We start from the raw sequence: 20,640 nt of genomic DNA on the forward strand, positions 1-20,640 counted from the left end.
ATCTTACTATGTGCTTCTTGCTCTTAAAGAAAGAAAAGTTCTGATAGTTTTATGTTATGGACTGCTTAAAAATAGAGATGTGTGGGCTGTCAAATTTTTTTTGTGACAAAGATCTGATCGAGTAATTATCTGCAACAAATTTTGGGTCCAATTTCTACTACCAGACCCTTTTAGAATTCACCAGAGGGTGATTTTGGCAACCTGTCAGCAGGAAAACAAGAGAATGAGTTGGGAAACATTAATAAAAGTTGAAAACAACAGCTTCTGAAGCATTTGAATCGTCATTCACATGCATGCGAAGAGGCTGCCAGATGAGAAAATAGGAAAATAGGCTGACAGGAGATAACAGAAGACCAGAAAAGAGACATTGGAAAGTTATATTCAGAAACCTGATGTGAAATTGAAACTGTTGTCTTTTTTTTTCTAAGCTCCCTCCAGGTGGCATTTCTTGCAAACCCAGAAAATGAGTCCTTACGCCCTGTATCCACATACACACACCCGCTGTGTGTTACCAGAGTAGAGTTACCAAAGTTACCAGTTACAAGTTACCAGAGTAGAGGATTTTCAGCCTAAAAGGTGCTTTTTGTAATAGAGCAACAAAAAGCACTCAGAAAGTTATTGGAGAGTCAGGAGCTAAGGACTTGGGGTAAAATTTGCAGAAGAAAAAGCAAAACTATTGACTTGAGTAATGCTTGGATTCAGATTCCCATTTTGTCACTGTGGCAGTATTAAAGGTCTTTAATGACAAACCAAATTATATTTACATTTCTTTTAAAGCTTTTTGTACTCCATGTGGAAGTACTAAAAATGCCCTTAGTCTGTGTAAAAATAGACCTTACATATCTGAGGTAAATGACTTAGACCTTCTCCAAAATAGCACAAAGGAAAAAGATTCCAGATTTTTAAGCCTGTGCCCTAAATCTCTATGACTTGTATTTTAGCCCTACAGGAGTTCCTACACTGCTGTGAGGAAGGCGTATGTGCTTGTCCCTCCAATCTCTAGTTTGGAAGGTGTGGTAGCACCAATATGTCATTCTAGACATCTTCAAAACTCCCAAAGTTCATTGCATGGGAAATTATAAATATTTCAACCTTTATCTTCACCTTACATTTTGATGAGAAAAATCAGCTAGCCACGTGCAGTACATAAATAAGAAACAAACCAAAATCAGTGCTTAAAATATGCTGTGTTTTATTTCTAAATATTCCGGTTTTCCTTAACCTGCACTCTCACAGACAGGAGTGATTTGAGATGCAGATGCCCTGCACATTGGTCACTGCACCGGCTCTGGCTCTCAGGGCAACTCACCTTTGCCCCACTGGCTTGGGTGCAGCTAATACCTGCTGTCAGTGTGTTACGGTGTGTTACCCGCCACCAACTGCCGCGAGGTTGCTGACGTCGGCAGCGCCATCAGCTCTGCAGCGTGGATCAGCATTCGACCTGGGAGGAGGCTGAGCTGTACAAGGGGAGATGGACTTGCCCACAAGCATGAGTCAGAGACGAAAATGGGAACATCAAATACAAAAACTGCAGCACCTGTAAGATGTGGCAAAATCTCAGGGTCACGTTAATGTTACCTTTCTTAGAACATCATGGTTTGGGTTTTGTGATGGAAAATTGTAGGCGTTAAGGAAAAATGTCATCAGCATTCTAACATGGAAAGTTTCACTTTTGCTGTAACTAGTTCCCACAGATCCCCCCTCAAAACAAAACAAAACAAACAAAACAAAACAAACAAAACAAAACAAACAAAACAAAACAAAACAAAAAGGCCCAACCAACCCCAAACCCAACAACTGTTTTGGGGATTTCTTTCTAGTGCTGTCATCAGGACCTGACTGTGTAACGTAGTGTATCCCTCAGATACCAGCTAGAGAGACCTAAGTAGAACCAGGATTTCTGTTTATATTTCTAAATATCATGGGTCGGTATTTTTACTTGTGTAAATGCTAATGAATTTCAGTTACATGCTCCTGAGATACACTTTCCAGAAAATTTAAAAATAAAAAAATTAAAACCTTAAGTATTAATTTTTTAACATGCACAATTTCAGATTCAGAGTTCAGGACCAAAGGAAATCATCTTTGAAAGATAGCATTTTTAGCATTAGATGTACAATTCTTATTTCTGCTGTTAAAATTACAGACCTACTGCCTTATTATTAAAAAATGCATATGTACAGTGCTATTTGCATAAACCTGTGTTCTGGAAAGCATATCCTCTGTACTTTTACAAGACTTTACACTTGACTCTAACTGCATCCAAATGGACGTCGTGATCATACTGCTATGTTTTGTGACGTAATTATCTCAAAAAAACAAAGCACAAAAAACTGTTTTAAAAATACAGCCAAACTACTTAGAATTACTTTCTCTTTCTTCCCATAATAAGCATGCCACAAAAACATCACAGTCTGCTAGATCAAAATTAACATTTTCTACAATCTTTTCCCTCATGTTTTCAGAAGAATTTTGGTGACTGATAGAAAATAGCTAGAAATAAAGTTATCTCCAAATATTTGTTCATTTCTTCCAACTTTCAGAATCAAGGAGGAAAGATGAGGAAGCTTCTAATTACTTCTCTTTTTTAAATTCCTTGTAAATTTTCATTATCAGTTGCGAGAAGAGAAATGCTGAAGTAGCAAAAGAAAGGTGATTTTCACAATAGCTCTAGCCTGCTTGAAACCACAGAGCAGCGTTTTGCCAAAATCCTGATAAGAAAAGGGATGGCTCCAGATAAGCATTTTGTGGGACTTGATTCATCGCTGAACTTAATAAGCTCCAGGCTTATTCTAATTCCATGGTGTAAAAGTCTGTTGTAATTGTGGGGAGTATTGTATAGGCACAATACAGTTACTAGCACAGTAATATGTCAGCATTCTGGGTTTTGCTTTGAACTGTGGAAGTTTCATCCATAATTTATTCTGAAACAGCACTTACGACCAAATTTCTGAATTTATTTTTCTTATTATTTTTCTTTTCTCCTTTTTTTTTTTTTGACTGTCATGATCAAGACAATGAAGTTAATAAAAATTAATATCTAGCATTAGACTCGATCCTACAGAATGCAAGTCAGCAATCTTAAAAATCACTTTAGAAGGTAGGCAATGAGATAGTGATCATACCAGCTCAAACAAGACAGCCAGTAAAAGTCATAATCATACCAGAAACACCTGAACAAGCTGTAAGTTTTTCTTAACTATTATAAAGGAAAAATTGTATATATTTCATTGACTTACTTAAATGGAATTAGTTCCAGACAGTGGAAAGTATCCAGTGACATTAGTCTGTTAACAATACTTTAAAAGAACATTTGTAGGGCCATTTTTCTAATAATTTTAAAAATTCTGTTTACTCCTTTTGCTAACAATAATCTTTTCAAGTCTTGTCATCTGCTTATATTAAACATTTTTCATTTTTAAATAAGAGATCCAGGGTATTTAATTTTAAAAGTTTACGTTAAAAACAAATTAATCTTGGCAGAGCAAGCATAAAAGCAATTTATTTTTTATTTTTTAATTATATTTTTCATAATATAAACCTTGCTGTTGTTTCTTCAAGTACAGAGAGAGCCAAGAAATAACAGTGACTACAAAAATAAGAATTGTAAGGATAAACTTCAGTTTTCCTGTCAGGATACTCGAATTAAATGCGCTGCTAGTTTTAACTAACTAACTAACTAACTAACTAAATAACTAAATAAATAAATAGATCTCAGCTGGTCTAAATGAACGTAGCTTGAATATTTACACGACAGTCTTAGCAAGACTTCAAGTCCGAAAATGTATGATTTCTCAAAAGGCTGTGTAATACTAAAAGAATAGTGCCTTGTGCTGGAAACATCGAGATTTCATGAAACCCCTGAGATGACCACATTTTCTCCAAAAGAGATGACCAGGTCTTTCAGCCCCAATGGCGGTGAAATAATTTAATTTGGTGACACAGAAGCGGGGTCTCCTAAGGAGCAGTGCCATTCCCCAGCACTCCCAGCCCCACTCCCTTCCCCGGCGCGTTCGGTACCTCCTGTCCCCTTCTGGCCCCGTTCCCCACGCTGTCCCTGCTGAACCCACCTTCCCTGCTGCCAGGTGGGCTCTGTTCAAGGGAACAGCGAGACGCAAAGCATTATGTGCGCAGTGAAGGTGGGACTCACCCCCATTTTCTGCAGCCACCAAAGCGCCCTGTTGCTTCTCACCAGCGGGGACACACTTGTCGTCCGGCGTAAAGGGCTGCGCAGCCCACGCGGGGTGTCAGAGAGACCACCCAGTGCCTGCCGAATTCCTAGAAAACACGTTGACGGAACCATGGGATTTTCTTATTTTCACATTTAACGTGGGGTGTTTGGGTACGATGACTGAAAAGTTAATTGCACAATAAATTGTTGTGCACGTTAGATAAAGCTTATTTTATGAAAACACAAAAATCTATAGAAAAAGAGAGGTTCAGAAAGCTGAGAAAGAGAAATGGAGAGGGAGACGTCGTGAATGCATTCACTATAGGTAAAGAGATATTATTTCACCGCCAGCTTTGATTAAGGCACATGTTTCTTCCCGATATCATCAGATTTACAGGCACGTCCAGTCAGCATGGATCAGTCATGTACTCTGTGGACAGCCTTCACAATTGGACTTTGATAAGAAAACATTCAGTTTAACAGAGTGAATTATACAGTATGTGAGTAACGTATACCATGTATCAATTCTGCGTAAGAGAAAAATATTTTTCAGTTATTGATAAAGACATGGTCTCATTCATTTTCATATCTTTCTCTGTGTATGTATATCATACAAACCAGCATGCTTGTCATATAATATTTAAAGTTTTAAAATATTTAAAAATGGTTTGGATTTTATTGTTGCATTTTTCTGAAAGGTATTTTTTAACTTAAAAATCCATTTTGAAATTTTATAGGAAATTTATTTTAAACTGTTGCTATCAGTTCTAATATCAGCTCTGTGCCTTTGGTAGTAAATATGGAAATTCATGTAGCAGTGCATTCGTTCTTCTGCACACAGGATCAGGGTTTTTTTGCCACCGTTTCATTAACTCTAAGAAGTTTAGTGTAGACACCTGGAGCACTTTGGGATTGACTAGGACTGCTAACTCATGGGTCAGAACTTCATTTCCCCTTCTTGGTTGCCTTTCCTGCACTCTGTCCTCACTGGGCTAGCGTTGGCAGTAAAGGGGAAAAAAAAAATCAAGAAGCAATATCTAATGTGTGAGAGGCCCGACTGCCATGGTTTGAGGAATCCCAGTAGGACCGCACAGCCGTTTTTCTTCTCCTCTGATTTTCTGTGTTCTTGGAGTTCCTATGTTTACGCTGCCAGTTAGAGTGATCAAGTGCCAAAAGAAAGGATTCTGTAAATCTTTTAACACAGATAAAAAGCAGCATGCTATTTATAGAGATGAAGAAAGTCTGCTCTGCCCTTTTCCATCTTGAATTGTGAGATACACCAACGCAACAAGCTCTGCTCTTGCGCAGCACCTTTCTCAGTATTTCACCACATGTATTTTTACTTTTGGGGTGGGGAAGCCTTTCTCAGTAACGTTTGTGAAGGAAAAGAATGAATTTGGTAAATGTTTGCTTCGTGACAGCCTTCTGCCCCGTTGCATGAGCGCTACTCGCTGTTTCCTCTACATCCCTTCCACCCCTCGGTACAGAAGAATCACGGCCCCAGGTACCACTGCTGGGGCAAAATGGATGTGAGAGAGACAGCCCTACCCAAGGATAGTGGTGAGGGTGATCAACCAGGAGGCAGATTTTATTACCCTAGGACCAGCCTCCTCTTCCTTAACCACAGCCTATCTTTAGAGTCAGCTCTGGAAATCAACACAAAGTTCCAGTGGGAGAAGCACCACTTTCCCAGCGCTCTCGTTACCAGGATTTTGAAACCTCTGATATTGTTTATTGTATAACACCAACCATGAAAAAAGGTTATATTGCTTGCCAAACAATTATTTTATATTTATAAATAGTGCCTTTTATCAGCATCCAGAAGAGGACACTAATCTGCATACTTCCCCCTCAGTTTTATGGGAGCGTTAGCTTAACTGCTTTAAAAGCACATTCATCAAGTCATTCCTTTAGCTCCGGTATGGCTCACAGCTGCATGATTTAATAAAAAGTCAAGCTGGGGTAAAGGGTTACCATAACTTAGGATCACATTTCGGGCAATCAGCTCATCCATTCCTTCCAGCATTTATGTGTAAACTTAAACCTGTCACGCGAGGAGAACATTGCCACATTTCAGCAAAGGCTTATTAACTATTATTCTTCATAAGTTTAAATTAAAAGATAGACTTACTCAAGGTTCTTTCCCCACACTTTTGAGGATGCAATTTCCTACAGTCAGGCTTGTTTATTGGCTTCACCGTGCCAACTTCTGGTAACACTGCTTATGTTTGTTATGTTCGCAGTCACTTTTAATGTGGTATCTTAAATACCAAATGCAGACATTTAGTTCATCTGAAAATTAAACACAAGGGACACAGGGTAATGATAAATGAAATTGTGTCAAGTGGAAGAGGTATCTAGTCAGCACCAGAGGAATTAAGGTTTTACTCTGCATTATTTAATTAACAGTCTGCAGGAGGGGTTAATAAATGTTAATAATATTAACAGTTCATATGAGCTATTAAGATGAAGCAATCCATCCTGTGATCTGGAAAGAGGACTGGAAAGCAGAAAGCTCAGCGCGCTCTCCCTGGTCTTGCCAGAAAATCTGCGTGCAGTTTTAAGCAGATCTCTTTCGTTGCATCTTCTAAACTGCCCCGTGACTCAGATGTCTGTGTTTCGGTTCTGGGGTCCAAATACTTCTTACACTGAGTTTTCAGGGGCACTGAGCTTTCAGGGGCACTGAGCATCCGCTGCAACTGATGTTCCAGCAAAGTCAGCTACCCTGAGCTCACAAAAGTTGTGCTGAGAAACAGCTTCTGCCTTGAATACAGTGTCAGTCCAAGATGATCCAGCCAACAGGATCACCTTCTCTTCACCGCAGGGAATGAGGGTATCCAGAGCTCCTGCTGAAAACAGGTCACCTACACCAGCTGTGCACACCATTGGTGCTAAGTCACTGAGCAAGTTGGAAAGAGCGTGTTTAGCTGTGTTTCCTTTGGATTATTAATGTAGCTGTGCTAAGATGTTAATAACATTTCATCAGTGGTGGTCCCAAACTGCTGTGCCAGAAAGGTCAACTGCATAAAGAATTAAAAGCAAAGAAGAGCAACAAAAATCTACACTCAACTCAATGAATCAGCCAAAGATCCCAATGTTCCAAACAAATAAATACCAATTCCAACTAATTCTAAATGACAGGTATGAGCATATTAGTTTGACTGTATTTGCTTTTAATATTTTTTCTGTAATTGTAGCACCGCACCGTTGGAATTTTCTTCGTGTTCATATTTTACTTCTTATTTGGAGTGTTCCAAAGAGAGATTTAAAACTGCAAAGGACCTTATGGTTCAGAATGGTTTACTAAAGGATTTCGATGCCCTCTTCCTGATCATTTCAGTGAATAGTGCCATCAAAATCACCCTGACATCTCTGATAAGTTTTGAAACTGTATTTTCACAACACTTCAAGAACAGAGTGTGTTAATATTGGTGTTTTAGTCCAGATCAGGAGTGTGGTTTTGAAGCACACTCCTCAATCATTCCCACGTACCACATAATTTGATTCATACCATGTAGCAGTCTAAGAGTGCATGAACAATATCCCTTTGGGATTAAACTGGAAGATGAACACCAAGAGCACAACTAACCTGGTCCAAACGCTAGTGGGTTTTTAGTCCATGAGGCCACACTAGGTGTAGTCTGAAATAACATTCCTTCCCTAAAAATGATGTGTAGTATGGACCTTGAATTCTCAACACTAACAGGTTCACTGCAGAGATCCACTCCCTAAAGATACAGTTCAGGACTGCTAGGACAGGAAAGTATTTGTTGACATGGCTCAGAGGAAAAAAGAGCAAGGGAAAACAAGGGATATTTATAACAACTTTAGGAACTAACCAGCAGGAAATAAAATTTTGTCTTCCTCAAATTTCATGAGTACAAAATGACAATTCCTCCCAAAGCCATGTAGTAACCCAATACATAATATTTGCAAGAACAGCTGCTGCACAAATTAACTTAAGTGCATTTTTAAGCCACCAATACATCTGAAAACATTCTCACTAAGATCCTGCTTCCAAAAAAACTTGCCTGGCTAGCACTGGTTTCAAGCAGATTCTCTTACCACAGTTAGAGCATTACCAGCTCCTAAACTTGTGTAACGCAGTGGAGGTGCATTTTTTTTGCCATCTGAGTACTATGCATAAATGCATTCAGGTACTGGACACCACAAAAGAAGTCTAACCCTATCAGACAGCTTTGATTTTGACATTTTTTAAAAATACAATGTCTTGTCAGGTTATTCAGCATCCACTTTATTAGTAGACAAGATTTAAATGGCATGTTTACTTAAAACAGAGATCTGCAGTAACAGAACAAAGCTACAAACAGCTTAAATGAAAAACAAAATTTCTAAGGCTGCTGCTAACAATTCATCTTTGCAAGCGTTTGAGGTTCACTAATTAGCCTCAAAAGTCTGTCCCTGATCTGGCATGCTCGGGAGAAGTCTCAGAGCTCTGTTTTAGCATTGTGCCATTGTTGACTGCAAATATTAGAGACACAGAGTGGATTCTTAGTCCGCAGTGGGTGGTGTCTGCCTCCATCTCAATTTCTTTTGGTTTTTCTCTGCTATGACTGGGCAATGGAGGACCTCGTGGTAATGTGGAGGATTAAGACATCTCCTTCCTCTGTCAGCCTTAGAATATCTTGATTAACATTTCAATCACCTCCCTTAATTAGCATATTCCCAGCATAGACTTCAGGCTGCTTTTCTTTTTCAGAAGCCTCTAAAGATGCGTAGGTAAAATTGCACATTTCTTATAGCATATTATAGGGAATAGTAAGTACAATGTTCTTCATAGTGAAGTTACTGCTATTTGCTCTCCGTGGACATGATATAAAGAGGGAAATGGAACTGCAAACGGTGACCTTTGGAATGGAATGCTTATGCACTAAGTAATACTTTCCTCCCTGAAAAGATATCTTTTATATTAGGATATAATCATAAGGAACATATATACTAATAAACTAAATAATGATCTTAGGAATTTCATTGTTCATGTTCTGTTCATAATTGAAGAGTCATTAGCATAGTTTTGGCCCAGCAAATGAGGCCTTTCCCAAATATTTCTTGGGCACAAATTGGGAGTCAACACAAAGCAAGGACCGTTCTCCACTTTTCCCCAGCTGGTAGCTGAGTTGTTAGCAGCCTCCCCTGAAGACAAGAGAATTTAGCAAAAGGAAGGGGTCCAGACTGTGCCAGCTAACCTGAGAACAAGAAAACAAGCCCTAGCACTGTTCAGTTTACTAGCATAGGTGTAGCCACAACATCCCAGCATTTTTTTTCAGTACAAATAAGGTCAGCAGATGAGTCAGGGAATTTACCTGAACATCATCCTTTGCATGACTAAGAAGCTTTCAACCCAAGAGGCTATTTCTTTGGTTTACAGTGTGATCTCTGACACTGATCTGTTATCTCGGACGGTTTCCTTTGTGAGCAGGGACTGTTGAAAGAGATGATCACGGTTGGTGCACTTCTCTCATCTCTCGGAGCTAACCTCAGATGCACTTGGAGCCGCAGGTGCACTTGAAGCATCTGATGATACTGGATGAAAGCTTATCCGCTCAACACCATACCACCTTGCAGTAACAAACAGCTTCTCTAGCAACAAAACTCTGGAAAAGTGTTCTGGAAAGACTTAAAGGTTGTCTTTGAATGGTAGTTTACAGAAAGTTTGCTACAGAAAGACTCTTAATTCTGTGATATTGATCTGGAAAATGATCACAAAATGAACAAAGTAAAAAAAAAAAAAACCACCAAAAAACCACCAAAAACCCCAAACCAAACACCCAATACCAGAAGAGTAAAAAAGAGGGAAAATGACACTGAAAAGTAGATAGTGTGTTCTTATATTTTTTCAAATATTTGTACAAAGATTTAATTATATAATTCCTACTAATATCAGTAGGATTTGTGATATGCAGCTAAATCCTTGTGAAAAGCTTTACAAATACTTACAAACACCAAATGACTTGACATTAAATAGGAAACAAGAAACTTCCCCCCCTCAACCTACCTCTCCTTGGAAGTATATTTAAAATAAATAAATAAATAGATAAATAAATAATAAAAAAAAATCTTAACATGCTCAGAAATTAATTTATTTTATTGTATATGACCTTTCCTATTACCTTATTTTACTGGTTCTGGATTTGTGATTTAACTACCTTACCGTGGAAAATGTAGGATTATCACAACAGATATGTGTGAGGAGGCGATTAATTTAGAACTGAAATGAAGACCATTCCTTGTTAGGACAAATGAAATGCTTGATGCAGAGGCCTGTCTACACGTAGATATGGGTTTGGCACAGCAAACTTGAGAAGAAAGAACATAGCTGTTGCAGAAAGCAACCAGGACAAGTGAACAAACAAGCAATGTATCGTGGTGAAACAGCAAGAGATGTACCATAAAAGAACCAGAAGCAGACTTCTGTCCATGAACAGATGCTGAAACAGAAATGAACTTTGCAGCAAAGGCAAACAATGCCAAAGCTGCAGTCCTGTGGATGTAAGGGCAGAAATCCAAATGAAATCAGCATCTCATTCTGATCCACCCACTGCGCATCCAAAGTACCCATAAAGGGGCATTGCCCATCAGACTTAGCTTACAGTTTGTCATGATGGGTTTCAAATGCAAATACTGGAACTTCATTATGCATTTGGACTCCAATATTCACAGTCTCAGCTGCTGTATTTTGGTGTACATCACCTCCATTTGACTATGTACATTTTTTATATATATATATATACACACACACACCTGCTTATTCACCAAAGAAATCAGAGGGACTGGATTCTGTCAGTTAGTCTCAAGAAACATCTGCGGTTCTCTGGGCCTTCAAATAGATATATTGAATTTTTGTAAGATACATGATAGAACACCAATCAATCACATTAAAGCAATTGACAGAATTCCTACCAGCTTCAGTGATATTATAGTTTGACCTCTTGCACCTCTCAGGCCCTCTGAAAATCTTGCACAACCACTGTTTTTCACTTAAGTTTTTTTCGCCATCTCCTTATTTTCGTTTTCCTTATGATTAATGCTGATCTACTATTTTTACAGACAGAACAGTTTTCCATTGGAGAATTCTGGTTCAATTACATCAAACATTTTCTGGAATGTATAGATAAACAAAAATTTTTTAGACAAGTTTTTTTAAATACTTCACTTTGACAAGGTCAAAGAACCTTGTTTCAGTGACTGTTTTGATTTGTGATTTTATGAACATTTGTCACATCCAACAAAAAACTTATTATCCTGTAGCTAATAATAGAAAAGTCAGAGAAAAGAAATGCTTTTAATAAAATGAAGCAAGTCATGGGACTACTTAGATATTTCTGAAGTGAAATGATTTGGGAATGGGATTTGGTAAGAAATTGCATCTTTTTGTCCCAATTTGAGACGAAAGGTGTTTCTGAACTAGAATGAAGACTAGGAATTCCAGGTAGCAGTTCCTCTCACCTCAAACTCCAAGGTCTTCAGGAGAACAAAAATTCATTTCATGTTAGTTAGAGTGCACTACAATTGTCCATGGTTTATAGAAGTTTCTTTCTAATCAGGATCCATACTGAAGAGCTGCTTTCCTTGCTGCCAGTTACAGCAATTATTCCCCTTACAGCTTCACACCTGCCCAGTCCTGACCTTCAGATTTGCCAAGGTAAAATAATACCTGTTTGAAGAGAAGCTACCAAAATATTCTGAAAAAAATGTTTTCACCCAATTTATAAAGATAGTGGTGCAGGTAGTGACAGGGGAAAAAAAAAAATCTGCTTGCTTCTCTAAACACTCCCGGAGCCCTACAGCTGGAGTGCAAATGAGGACACTGTTCCTCCCAACTTGCAGAGCTACTGTCACTGTCTAATTGCAGCCATCTAATCCTGTGACAACATTTGGACATTCTTCTCCACACCTGGAAGTTGAAATAAGGTGGCTCAGGTGCAAAGCTCAGTCTTGTGGAGTCTGATGTATAGACTCTGGATACTCTGTGCTGAGTACAAACTATCCCATTGGCAGAAGAATTATATTTACTTCCCCCCCCCCCCCCCCCCCCCATCATTCATGAGCACTTCCTTTCATTACAGCAGGAGATTGTTCATTTTGTGGCAGAAATTGTTGATGTATTTGGTGTTCAGTCACTTTTATAACATCAGGCAAATCCTCCCTGTACATACAGGCATGCCATTAAGTACTCTTGGACTTTGAAAGCACAGGATATGAAATGGTGCCCTGTTACTTGCCTTGCTGGTTATTCTCATGCTCTAAGCAGTTTGTAAAGAAATGAGAGCTCAGTCCAAGACAACAGAAATCTTTTAAAGTGGCAGTGGGACATTTAAACCAGCTGACAATAGAGCACATATGTTTGGACTACAGAATGACAGGTTACTCTGCATTAAAAATGTATTATCCTGACTGTACATAGTGATGTTTTGCTAGACAGGCAAATGCAAATGTAAACTTCTCCATTCAGGTTGCTGTTGTGCAAATTATGAGGATGTGTAGCACTATAAGCACCAATTCTGTTAATTATCTAATCACAGGGGTGACAGATTTTTGTAAAGTATAAAGATCTATGGTCTAGTACGAGTGATATTCTTTCTTAACACCTCATTTTCTCATGAATGAACTGAGCTTGACTTACAGATAGAGTTCGGGCAGCTGGCACCTGAAGGCTGCCCCATAGCCCAGTGTTGCGTGAAGTTGGCTACATGCCATCAGATGAACACCGTTCAAGCAAAACCAATGGCAGCTTCAAATGATTGCGTCTCCCAATTTCAGCCTCCGTCTGACTGGGAAATTTCTGCATTGTAGGTGTGCATTTGCCTCTTCAGACTCATTCGAGATATAATTTCTCTCTTAAAATAATTTTTCTACCTTTCTGCTAGAGAAAAAAAGAATTAAAAAGATAAACAAAATTGTAACGGCTGACTCAAACCAATCATCAGATGTACTCTTATTTGTTTTGCTCTGCTTTGTTGCTCAATTTAGGGATTTGAACTGTAAGTAATTTCACATATGTGGAGATTAGGTATATGTCCTAAGAGAAAGTGAAAATTTCACAAGTCCACAGTGAAACTGCTAGCTTCTGCTTGTATTATGTATTGAGCTTTGTGGGAAAGTATGCAAAATCAAGTAAAACTTTCTAACTGCTTGAGGAAAAAAAAAAAGCAGCTTCCTTTCTGCTGGACCAGTTTCACATATTTTGAACTTCTAATTTTCTCCTAGCTTCTCCTTGTTAAGCAGCAAAGCTTCTGTGGTTTGGAAAGATAGTGCTAAAAGGGAGACCATAATCACAGTTGTGTGCATGTGTGTTATTTCATTAACATATGTGCAAAAAGACCCCACCGGTATTTGAATGTAATAAGTAGGACCTTTTGGCTTGTGAATAGTTAGTGGCATTAATGCATTTTTGCCTATATTGCTTTCTCTTTACATTTGCTTTCAGTGAACCATCTAGGAATTAAGTTTTACTAACATGAATATTCATTCTTTCTGTTACCTCTAGTGGCTTTGGATCAAGCCCAGAGCGTAGTTGCAAGTGTATGTACATGAATATTTACAGGTGCCAAATTTTATATCCGCATTTGCAAATGCTGCACTAGAAGTTGTTTCTTCCATTTCCAGTCACAAACATGACAGTGCCATATCTCTCTTTTGACCTATCACAACAGCTCCAGTCTGAAATGATGATTATTCATGGAAGACTGTGCATGATCAAAACAGAGTTAAAAAGATTTGCCAAAACAAAATACAGTGAATAATTGTGAATAATAAATTCCAGGAAATTACAGTCTGAGAGCAGGCTTTCCACGGGCTTAAAAGGAACATCAAATAATTTTTTGTCATCTCTTCTCAGTATCCACTGCATCAAATTTCTTGCTGCAAAACAGTTCAGAAAATCCAGCATAATCTTTAAAGTGCATCAAACTTCTGACGTTACATCTGTAAAGGGAATAAGCAGTATAAAACTCAGACACAGCATTACCCCCATTGCTCTGCCTCTGCCGCCCATCATTCACAACGGGCATGCAGCATTTCTGAGTACAGTGTATCTGTATGACAGCCTGAGATCGTGCCACCAAGGCTGGAGCTGAGCTGAGTTAGCTTCATCACTGATGGAGCAGGCTACACAAAAAACCCCCAACTATGTAGACAGCCACAGAGGCACTAAAAATAGCAGAGGACTGGAGGAGAAGTTACTTTTGTCTTCTCTCTTATTTGCCCATCAGCAAATGTGTTGACTTTGAAGATATTTAGTACCCACAAGACTGCCAATGTTACAAGCTAGATTTGTCTCCTGTGTGTTGTAATTTTACTGCAATGCTCCCAGTGAAGGAATTCCACTGAGTGTCTCAGATCGATGAATAAACAATTACAATGTTATAATAAACCTTTATAATTAAAGCATTCAATTACAAATAGAGAAAAAAAAGAAAATTATGAAATTAAACTTGGCATGTGATTTTCTTTGAGAGGTTGTTTTTGTTTTTTTTTTTTTTAACTGTACTCGCCACAGAGGTGAGCAAGAAAGAATTGACTTTCTGTTACAGGACAGTCTCCAAACATGCAGAACTCACCTTTTCAAAGAGCATTTTCCCTATCCCGTAAGCAGCTGTCACGCTTGCAGGAAAAGAAACAGTTCTACTCTTCTGCTCCTGGAGAGTAGGCAGAGGCCTGACTCTTCCTTGGCTTAAATTGGTTTTATAAGTTCATGGATGTTAGTAGATTTTTCCGTCTGAGCACAATCCTGATTGCAGAGTTCATCTGTCATTTAGAGCAAGGACATTGGCATCTAGATTCATGTGTTCGAGTCTCTGCTATGGCAATGAGAAGCTTCATGCCTTCAGGCAAGTCACTTAAACCCGGTGTTTCAATTTATCCTTCTATAAAATAAGTATAAATAATACTGTTCTCACTGGGGTGTTTTGAGGTCAAATTCTGATCTTGTTTTGGAAAAATGAGGAGCAGCACTTCCGCAGTTGATGGAATTAGGCTAAAGTAAATCACTGCAAGTGTCTTTCATTGTAAAGTACTTTACAAACTACATACAGTGCAAAACGATGAATTGCAACCAACTCAGATATAAAGGAGGCAGACCAACTGGTACAAGGGGCTAAGCACTGTCATGCAGAGGGATGAAAAAATCCAAGGATCACAGGAGAAATGGTTAATTTGATTAAAATGGTAATAGCATCTTTCTAACTGCTATGCAGGGAAACAGACAGAGTCTTGGTGTTAAGATTATATCCGATATCTTTGCACATCAAACAGCAAGGAATTGGACTCAGAAGGAGGTTTCTTCCCCTTTGGAACCACTGCTTTCACTTTGGTTCTGCCACATCTAAGGCTAAGACCTGTATTTTGCTCAAAAAATGAGGTTTTAGATGCTGCCAGCACAATCAGTCCCTAGGAATACTGCAAAATCCTGTGGCAGCGCCACTCATCCCCGGTCCTTTCCGCAGGCCGGCGTGCCACACACACCACCTGCAACTCTCCCCCCTGTGCCTCTCCAGGTCCCTTGGTCACCCCCCCCACACCCCCTCTGCCCGCCCGGAGCCAGTCCGCTCCCCCTTTTCTCTCCTTCCACTCGTTTCTCACCCTTGCCGCTGCTCACCATGGCTCTGATCTCTCACTTCCTTCCCGTTGCACATGCACACATTAAAACATCCACAGCTTTTACAGCTGTGAGCCAGGAAGAAAGGGCACGACAATTCTGTCCACTATATTTTTTACCGCTGCAGCTTTCAGTGCTTATGCTCCGTCTGCCCCAGGCAGTACTCCTTGAGATATGAGATGCGATTAAAGAAAAGAGCAGAGTAATACTGAAACATTTTGGGAAAAGAACATATATAAATCACATATCAAGCACTTTTGGGAGCACGCAGAAAGCAAACTGCATGTAAATCTGAGCTTGAAAATCAGCTGCTTAAAAAACCAACCATAATTAAAACCAAACAAACCACCCTATGTTGTTATTGCAGTTATTATCAATTAATGGAAAAGAGGCTTACTTGGTTTCATTTCATGCGCACACACATCTATAAAAGTGCACGCACCTTTCTTAAAGCAGCTCCTTTGCTTTAACCTTCATTTGTTCTCCACAGCTGAAATAAATGGTTAATCTCTCAGGGGATCATGCATGCTATTTGTTATTGATTTTATAGCTCAATAACACACTAGGGCTGTAAACAGGCTGGTATCAGATTAGGAAACAACCACTTAGAAGAAGATACCAGCTGTGCACTTGTGATAAATTACATTTTTTCCCTATGAATTTTATACCTAGTTACAGTTAGTTTACAGGATTTAGCACCATATGGACTGCCTGCTAGTGAGGTAACAACCCAAAACACAAACATCTTCCTCAGTGAAAGAAGCAACCTGTAGCTGGAGACTTTTCTTTTAGAATATTGTATCGTAATTGTGGATTTGAAAATCATTAAAGGTTTGGCGTACACCTCTGTGGTTTGGATTTAACATAGACACTGAGGTTGTACGAAACAGCAATACAAAAATGATAAATGTGATAACATTAATATGCACAGAATTTGGAACCAATATATTCTAAATACAGGGTTCTTTTGAAAAAATGGCTTTATTGGTTTTAGACCTGTTAAAAAGAAAACTCCCTGGGGTCTGTACAGGGAAAAATCTCAAACTATGCATTGCATTCAATAGATCAGTGTTACAGTGCTGTGCTCACCATGAAAACCTTTCCAAGCATCATTTGAATGTAATTAAAGTTACTGCTATTTATTTTTTTTTTTAGAATACAGGACAAACTTTTCTTAGACAAAAAGATGTGATTGTAAAAAGCATAAATTAATGGAAATCACTTTGTTTAGCAGAATAAGGGACCCAGAAACATTATGAATAAAGTATATTTCACTCAGAGCTTTTCACTTGCTCTGTTATTTCCCAGTATTGACTATTATGTTATATACTCATACAGAAGGCGCTCTCCGTCTAAAAAAAACCCATAAAACCACATGTATGTATATGCATTCTTCTCTGGATTTCCACCAGCATTATGGGCCCCAGTTATGTGATACAATCACTAAATCTAGATATGTAAAGATTTGATAATTCATCCTGTGTGTTATTCCTCTGCCACAACAAACTTGTTACCTGATATACATCCAGTGCTGCTCCCAGTATGATAAGATTATTTTCCCTGGAAATTGTCTAGGCCACTTACATATTTATTATTTAGGCTAAGCTAAAGTATCCTGCTGCACCGGCAGCATACTGTAGAAACCTTAGTTCTTTTCTCTTCTACTCTGGTTAGAAGTTTCCTAATATAAAGAGAATTATCTGAGCACAAAACTGATGACAAAACTCATAGCTTAATGTATGGGTATGTCATCATGGGTGTAATTCTAGCATTAGCGAAAGGTAAATGTGAGGACTGGATTTTGCCATAGGTTTCGATTTAAGATTAAATGAGGTGAAAATGTAGGAAAAAACCCTTAGTTTATGAGAACGTACTGTAAGAAAACTGAAGTTTAAATTTAAATAGGCTTAAAGATCCCAAATCTGAATTTGCTAATCAGATTAAACTGTCATTTCTTTGTGAAGCAACCTTACATAAATACACGTCAGGGCTGGACAGCATTTCACTAGCTTTTAGTTTTAATCTCAGGTGTTCACAAGACCCTGCAAAAAAAGAAGTTGCCATACTACAGCTAATATTCAAGAGTCAACAGATACTCCTAGAGCTGAGTGAATAATTAAAAAAAATTGAATAACTTATTCAAAACTATGAAATTCATCAACTGAATTACTTGACTAATACATCTATGAATTATGAACTGACTATGCTGGGTGAATAATACATTAATAATTAATATGAAAAATATAATTAAATTCTTCAAATTAATTACTCGGAGAATATGAGAAACCATAATTATTCTCTATACTGTACTCAAAGAATAGAATGCCTGAGCAGTCTGTATGCTCTTCAAGCCTTACAATTTTTCAGTGCAATGTATAGGATATATCTTTATAATTACGGAGTATTGGGGTGATATCTCAAATATCGCTTCAGGCTAAGAACGAAGAAACATGTCATAATTGAACAAAATAACATATGTTTTAATAGAAATATGCTAATGTAACACCGCCTAGTTGGCAAAGACTGGCTCTGTCTCTTTGAACAAATTGAGCAAGGAATGCCCACCAGAGGGAATTTTTGACAAGCAGTCAAGTGCTGGGGCTGTGTAAATTGCATTTGCTAATTCTGACCATAGGTTGCTTTTAAAACATGATCTCGTACGGTGCCTGCATGAAGAGGTGGGCATGGTTTGGGTTTGTGCAGTGACTCAGCCTCCTACCTGCCCCCAGTGCTGGTGCCTGGGTGCCCGCCTAGGCTCAGCCGGGGGGCTCTGTCCTCGAGTGCTCCCGCGGTAGAAAGCTCCAGTTTTAGGACCCCGCTTTGCAGGGACTTCTGGCGTGCCTCTGGATCAAGCCACGCTGCATCCAGCTGTCTGGAAAGAAGGAAAATGTGCACATCAAGGGGCTGGATGTTGGTCGGTCTGCTCCAGGACTCGCACACCACTTAGCAGCACAGAGCAGCCTTAGTGCCCACACGTGCCCAGACTGCTGCCGGCTGTGTGAACAGCCCATACAGCTGTACCTCCGCTCACAGCGTTTGTCACTGCCGTCAGGATATTACAACGGCAACCCCTTTTCCTTTTGGGATGGGGGCCAGCTGGGAAGGCGTGGATGTTGTCTGTAGGGTATTGAGTCCCTTTTTTCTCATAGTGGCAACTTTGCACTGAGCACAGCTTGTGAGGAGCAGCAGGGAAATCAGCCTTGCAAACTAAGAATGGAAAAAATTACAGGGCTCTACTCAAGATCTTTCCTTGCCTGTAGTTACACTTGTCACAATTTTATATAAAACCGTGTAGTTATTTCCTGATGGACTCTGGCATTCATCATAAAAATACACTTGCGTGCTCCATGCGCACATAGTGTAAGGTTATGCTCAAATACGAAGTGATGCTCAGAGTGACGCCAGTGAGAGCCGTGGCTATGGACCTATGGAGGTCAGTGCTACGTGCGGGCCATAGCGTAGCTCTAATGAGGACTGCGGTTGAAGACAGCACTTTTTAGGTGTCTGAAACACTATATGTTTTAGCAGTTGTTTCAACCCTCATTCTGCAATAGATGAGGGTGTGATTATCGTGCATTAAATATAAACTAAGTTAGCACATTCATTACTCTATTACAAATGGAAAATGCCAATTATTCACAAAACTAGGCACATACCCCATCCTTCTGTATACTACTGTTATCTTGAAAGCATTATGTTTATAAGATTACTTGAGGGAATGAGGAAATCCTACATATCTTTATCTCCACATGTTTTCTTTGGCCAGGAGTGGCTTTACTTTCAAATGCAAAATATTTTTAAAGATTCTGAAACAAAAAAACCCAACTTGGAAAAAAACCCCAACCCTTTAAGGATCTACTTCTCCACTTTCATAGCCTACCACACCTACACACCGATCCCCCACCTCCACAAACTGAGTATTCAGGTTGCAAAATAAGTTTCCTTAAAGTTTATTTAAAGGATATTTCAAGTATCTTGCCAGTCCATGGTCTGATCTGGCTGGTTAATGAGCAAACAAAAACTGTCCTGAAAGTAACTGTTCCTGATCATCAAGACAGACCCTAAATTATTTATCCCTTGTTAGTGGATCCATTACACTGTAATTTCCAATCACTGTCATCTTAGTCTGTCATACCTGTCCCAGACCTGTCTTTATCCTCTAAAATTCTCCCATTAGCCCCAATCTCAGCAATAAACTCCCAGTATTTCCCCATGCTATACTAGAGGGCAATTCTTTCAGTTTATGAAGGATTCCAATTATGTGGAATAACTAATTTAATCTGATTAAGCACAGCCATTTTTATTCCCTGCACTCCTTTCCATTTCCAGGAATCAAACATGCTAGCTAGAGAGAAAATATGTTTCTGGGAGCACAGCTGTGCTTCTTTTTCAGTAACCTTCAGTATATTAATACAGGGTAGGAGTCTTTAGAAATGAAAAAGTTGCTCTCCAAAAGGACACCCTCTTCTACAAAAGCATCCGTTGATGTTTACGTATGACTTTCTGTAACCGGCTTGCTACTTCCTTCCCATCTCCTGGCCTGAGACATGGTTCTGTACATAGGCTTGAAATTGGCAATTACATCCTAATTCTGCTAGGCACTGAGCATCCTCTCCAAAATGCTGAGTCTCCTAGAGCGCTAATGACATCAGTGGGAGTGAAGGAGCTCAGTTCCCCACAGGGCTGAGACACTGCTTCTTTCACTGGGGATTTCAAGTCCTGTTTATTCCTGCAGATTTTCATGCCCTATCAGTCCTTGAAGGTGACACAGGAGAAAACATGATGACAACAGGGCATGACAAATCTCAGGGAAGATTTGAATGTAAATACTCTCCCGTGAAATGTAGATATT

General features: G+C 39.1%; 1 long non-coding RNA gene across 2 annotated transcripts in view; it reads right to left on the reverse strand.

Annotated features, from left to right (window-relative positions):
• Positions 1-3,764: 3,764 nt before the first annotated feature.
• The window catches only part of LOC142600437 (uncharacterized), a 29,619-nt gene continuing 12,743 nt past the window's right edge, over positions 3,765-20,640 (reverse strand). For both annotated transcript variants that reach the window (XR_012833910.1, XR_012833911.1), the window contains exons 2-3: positions 6,303-6,463; positions 3,765-4,351 (exon numbers count right to left, since the gene is read on the reverse strand). This is a non-coding gene — a long non-coding RNA (uncharacterized LOC142600437). The remainder of the gene's footprint in view (positions 4,352-6,302; positions 6,464-20,640) is intronic.

Source organism: Balearica regulorum, chromosome 2 (assembly GCF_011004875.1).
Source record: "Balearica regulorum gibbericeps isolate bBalReg1 chromosome 2, bBalReg1.pri, whole genome shotgun sequence".
In the NCBI taxonomy this organism is placed as follows: Eukaryota; Metazoa; Chordata; class Aves; order Gruiformes; family Gruidae; genus Balearica; species Balearica regulorum.